We start from the raw sequence: 6,208 nt of genomic DNA on the forward strand, positions 1-6,208 counted from the left end.
TGATGGAAAGAGAACTGACTCTGGGTGGTGAAAACATAATGCGATATATAGATGACGTATTACAGAAATGTATACTTGAAACCTACATAATTTTACTAATCAATGTTACCCCAATAACTTGAATAAAAAATAAAAAAATGAACTGAACTTTAAAAATATGTGATAAATGAGGTAGAAGACTGTTAGCCTGTAAAATCTGTCTCCTGTAATATGTTTTTCTAAAATCAGATGACCTTATGCTATATGCTGGCCTCTTGGGAAGTAGTGAATGGTCCTTTCCCAAAAGGCACTGCATTGTTGAACTCAACGTTTTGCAAGAACTCAGTAGATTTTTTCTAGCTTCATTTTCTATGATAGCAAAGTATAGTTCTCCACTGAAATTTCAGTTTTTCTCATGGAACCTCCTAAAGCAAATGTAGTATAAGGAGAAAAAAAATGTTTTTGACTTAACAGGTTGCTCTGCCTCCAAATCTGATGTGGACAAAAGTAATGGGAAAAAACAAAAATGAACAGACACTAGCATGAGGATGACCTAATAGAAGTACGTATTCTTATCCCACTTAAGATTCATTTTCTATAATACAGCTATTTTCGCAACTAAAATTTCATTTATTTCTCATAATTAGAATATGAGAGACTGGAGGTCATTATCATTATTTTCCAGACAAATAAATTTAGTCATTTCATTAAGTGACTTTCTTCAAAACACTGTGAGATCATGCTTGACCTAGGACAAATAGCAAAGTCTATTTTTTAAATAAAACAATTATATGGTTATAAAAACTGGGATATATGTTGATCTGCGCAAAAGACTCTTAAATTTGTTCTTTGTAAAATATAAAGCCAGCAGTAAAAATGATTTCCTGATATATTTTATAATATGCATATAAGGACAAAAACTTTAAAGATAAACATTTTGAACTTGCTTAAAATTTATTTTGAATAAAATTAGAGTACTGCAAAACTAAGGACATACGAAATGCAAAGAGAGAACGAATAGGTCAGAGATAGACAGAGAAATGGAGGTGAAAGTAATTTTTCTATACATTGATGAGGATTAATGAGAGAACATTGCACATTGTGTGTCTTTGACCTACAAACAGTACATTTACTTTTCATCGTAAAGTGTTTCATCTATAAGCAATATAATTTATTGGTAATACAAGCTGAAGTATAAAAAGAAGGGCTTTCACAAGACACTTTGGGTAGGTTTGATCATCTAAATAAAATTCCATAACCCCATCCCTCAAATAATGGTTCTACTTCAATGATAAGCACCGTGAGGGCCTATGTGGGTGCACCCACAAAAAATATTTTAATTTATTATTGAAATAAATTAACAACTCTTGCAATATTTAAATGTAGAGTTTTCAAATATACTGGAGTGAAAAAGAAAGGCTGCTTTAGAAAGAGAAGCAATAAAGTGCTTGATTTCATTTTTAAGATAGCAATTTCCATGTAGTCTAGATCTTAAGTTATCAAATCCTTTCTAATTTGGTAACTGAAAAGGTCAGAAAGTAATGAATTTGATAGGTCTAGGCTTATTTCTAAGCACAACGAGGTGCAAATAAAAGAAGCAAAACAAGTGACATGACAGCAATAAAAAAAGAAAACAAACGCATGTTAAAAAGCCTATCCCAGGAGACCTTTAGCTCCCAAACTGAAAAATGAAAATTGGTTTCTAATCCACCAAAGTCAAATACTGATCAATTTTCCTTAAAATTCAGGACAATAAACAGATTCCACATAAAAATGTTCAAGATTGGCTCTGAGAGTCACTTAAAACATATGAAACATGATCAAAAAAGGCAACATTTTCCCCCCTCTAAAGCAATATTTTAGGCTAACACAGATGTTAATAGATACATTCACTATAGCTATGAGAATGTTTTCATAATATAAAGTCCATCTCCAAATATATCCCTAAATTTCAAGTTCCTTTTTAAAGATTAAAGTTTTATTATTTGATATTTTTGAAGTATCAACACTGCTCAAGATTTTTGTGAGATCAAAGTGAGCACAGTCCTTGTCCTTTGAGATGCTACAGTTGAAGTGAATCACTATGATTAAAATAAAATTTTTCATTAATTAATGCAACCAAATGTTACGTTATGAATGACTGTGTATATCATGTATGCATCACTTAAAATGTAATTTTATCAGTATGCAAAATAAATATATCTAACTAGTTAAATTTGTTTTCACCAAGAAAATCATTTTCAGGTTATTAAGTATTCTAAAATTAAATTGATTAATTAATAAATTTGAACACAATTAATAGCTCAGGTATCATTATTTTTCCACAAATGCAATAATAATATAAAAATCTAAGCTTCCATAAGTGCTTACTTTGAAATATAACCGTTTAATTGTTCTCTGAACTTACAACACAAATGAATCTTTTAATTAGTAAGTTAAAACAACAGAAAGTGCTCGGATTCTTATACTACAAAGTTGAAATTAAGGAAACACATATTTTACAATAAAAAATGCAGCTCCTATTTAAGTCACATAAAATTGCAAAAATGTACCATGAGAACAATCCCAAAACATGTTGTATTATTCTATACAAAAATATTTTAATATTTTCTTTGTAATCTTAACACAAATACTTAAGTACTCAACACACACTAAAAACATCTGCTGAAATGTGAAAGAATTACTGATAAATAGATAATGCTTGACTAACTTAAAGGTAAAAAAAATCTCACCTCAAAATTGATAGTGTTGGCATAATGTTTGTTGATCAAGTGCCGTGCATCAATCTATAATTGCCATTTACATCATAAAGTAGTAACAATTGAAGTTATTGTATCATGTAGAACTTTTAAAGTCATAATAAAGTTACTTTAATGAAATTAAAAACGTCATCATTGGGGGGTAAATAAGATTTAATAACATTTTTAAAAACATTCATTTGGAAATTGTCAGATATCTGTCACTAGGGTCTGTTCAAGAATAACGTTTTATATAAGTATTAATTACATAAATATTTAAATATTTATTTAATACATCATCTATGTCTTCTTAACTCAGCTGTGCATCATCTATAACCCCTCCTTAACTTGCTACATGACAATACTTATTATGTTTCCTAATACAGAGAAAAATCTGATAAATCAAGATTCAATTCACCTAAAACCTAACACATATTCTAAGTTATTGTGGGCTAACTTTTGAAAACAAGTTTCTCATTCATTTTCTTATGCCAGCCCCACAGGATTTGTACTGAAGGTTACAGAACATTCTAAAATCAGTATATTAAAAAAAAATAATGTAGTTGAAGATTCCGATACCAGTTTTCTTTGAGTAATGTTAATTTTAAAGCATTCTACAAGATGTGCCAAAAAAGATCCAATTCTTCATGATGTATAATTCAAATCACCCCAGTGCATCTCCTGTTGATTGCAAAAGTAATAAACTGTGGCATTATTGTACTTATGTAGATTGCATAGAGTCTGAATCACAAAAATAGTGAAGCTCAAATCAAATGTTCTGTTCAAATTGCATGAAAGGTTGAGGCTACAAATGCAAAAGCTGCAAGGTGATTAATATAATGAGCATCTTATTTAGAGTGAAAGCAATATTGCAAACATAAAATGAACTTCTCATCTATGTATATTGAAATTTCCATCCATCTATCTCTGGGTGCTGAGTTTCTATAAAAAGTTTACTATTGGATAAAAAAAATACTCATTTCAAAATTGACAACTAAAGTCATAGTGTTGACTTTATTATAGAGGTAACTAAAAACTTAAAAATCAGAATGAAATATTGTCATTAAAATACACAAAATTACCATTTTCTAATCAATGTTACTCTATGGCCTGGAGTTGGATGTTAAATTTCTGAAATTAGCTAATTTTTCCTATTCATCCCCAAATCGTCCGAATCCATAAGGTATTGCCTACCTTCTCTACCCTTTTGCTAAGGTGACATCTTTGGGACCACCACCACCGATAGTATTTTCAAACATATATTTTTTTTATGTTGACAGAGTTCAAGCACTTCAAAGAGCAAAGAAGTACAACTTAAATTTTATCTAGAATAAAATAAGTTCACAGGCCAAGGACCAGAGCCCTCAGAAAGTAATTTGATTCAAAATCCTCAATATACATATGAGGAAATAAGATCAAGAAATGCAGTGACTTAATGGGTACAAACTGGCAACTAGAAGATGAATAACTTCCAGAGATCTCAAACACTGCCTACTGATTATACACAACAATATTGTATTACATACTCAAAAGTGCTAAAAAAACTACATCTTAAATGTTCTCACGTCAAAAAAGAAATGATAATTGGGACGTGATACAGGTGTTAGTTAAAGCTACAATGGTAATCATATTACAATATATAAATGTATCAAATTAACACATTGTACACCTTAAATTTCCACAATGTCATATGTCACTTATATCTAAAAACTAAATTTAAAAAGTAAAAAGAAATGAAATTATTTGTGTAAGATACATACATACAATTCATGTTTTCTCTACCAAAGAACTCACACATTATGGAATGCTACTGTTTATTGATAATTTCCAAGAGATGAAAACAATATGTGTATTCAAACGTGTTTGCCCAAGGCAAACATTTATTGCATGGAGTATCAAAAACTCAGTGCTTTTATTTTAATTTTTTAAATATGTTTTTTAAATTTCTCAATTACAATTGACATAAAAAAATCTTATTAGTTTCAGGTGTACAACATAGTGATTAGATATTTACATAACTTATGAACTCATCACCCGATAATCCTAGTACCCGTCTGATACCATACATAGGTGTTACAACATTATTGACTGTATTCCTCGTGCCATACTTTACACCTCCATGACTATTTTGCCATACTTTACACCTCCATGACTATTTTGTAACTAGCAATTTATACTTCTTAATCCCTTCATCTTTTTTATCCATCCCCTAACCCCCCTCCATTCTGGCAACCATCAGAATGTTCTCTGTATCTATGAGCTTGTTTCTCTTTTGTTTGCTTGCTTATTTTGTTCCTTAGATTCCACATATAAGTGAAATCATACGGCATTTGATTTCTTTCTCTGTCTGATTTACTCCACTCGCCAAAATATTCTCTAGGTCGATCCATGTTGTTGCAGATGGCAAGATTTCATTCTTTTTTATGGCTGAGTAATATTCCACTGTATACTACATACATCACCTCTTCTTCATCCATTCATTCACTGATGGACACCCAGGTTGCCTCAATCTCTTGGCTGTTGTAAATAATCCCAAAATGAACATAAGGATGTATAAATCCCTTTGAAGTAGCTTTGTAGGTTTCTTCGGCTATATACCCAGAAGTGCAATTACTGGATCCTTCTTTTTCTCTTGATATAGCTTTTGTTTTAATGTCCATTTTCTCTGGTAAAAACAATGGTACTTCAACTTTGTTTTGCTTGCATCTTTCCATTTTCATGAAATATCTTACTCCATCCCTTTACTTTCAGTCTGTGTTTGTCTTTTGGTCTGGAATGAGTCTCTGGTAGGCAAAACATGTAAGAGTTTTGTCTTTTTATCCATTCGGCCACCCTCTGTCTTTTGATTGGAATATTTAATCCATTTACATTTAAAGTAATTGTTAATAGATACGTAGTTATAGCCATTTTCTTATCCATATTTTGGATCTTTTTATTTTCTTTTTCTTCTTAAAGAAGTCCCTTTAACCATTCTTGTCATTCTTATAATACTGGTTTAGTGCTGATGAACTCCTTTAGCTTTTTCTTGTCTGGGAAGCTCTTAATATGACCTTCGATTCTAAATGATAGCTTTGCTGGATAGAGTAATCTTGGTTTTAAGTCCTTGCTTTTCATCACTGAATATTTTTGGGCAATCCCTTCCGGCCTGATAAGTTTATGTTGAGATATCAGCTGACAGCATTATGGGAGCTCTGGTGTAAGTGTTGGATATGTTGCTTCTAGGGCCTCTCGGGAGGAGCTCTGGTATAGGCCCAGGTCAGCCGCTGCCTGTGCCCTGCCTGTGGCCACATGTATGAGTTACAAAGTGATGTGCAGATGGCTGTAGGTAACTAACTGCTTTTCTTTTGCTGCTTTTGAGATTCTCTTTTTGTCTTTAACCTTCGACATTTTGATTATGATGTGTCTTGGTGTGGGCATCTTCGGGTTCATCTGGTTTGGGACGCTCTGTGCTTTCTGGGCTTGTAAGTCTATTTCCTTCAACAGGTTAGGGA

General features: G+C 31.6%; 1 protein-coding gene across 7 annotated transcripts in view; it reads right to left on the reverse strand.

Moving 5' to 3' along the window:
• PCDH11X (protocadherin 11 X-linked) overlaps positions 1-6,208 on the reverse strand; it is an 824,011-nt gene that overhangs the window by 139,025 nt on the left and 678,778 nt on the right. The window lies entirely within an intron of this gene.

The sequence above is a fragment of the Rhinolophus hipposideros genome (genome assembly GCF_964194185.1).
Source record: "Rhinolophus hipposideros genome assembly, chromosome: X".
Classification (NCBI taxonomy): Eukaryota; Metazoa; Chordata; class Mammalia; order Chiroptera; family Rhinolophidae; genus Rhinolophus; species Rhinolophus hipposideros.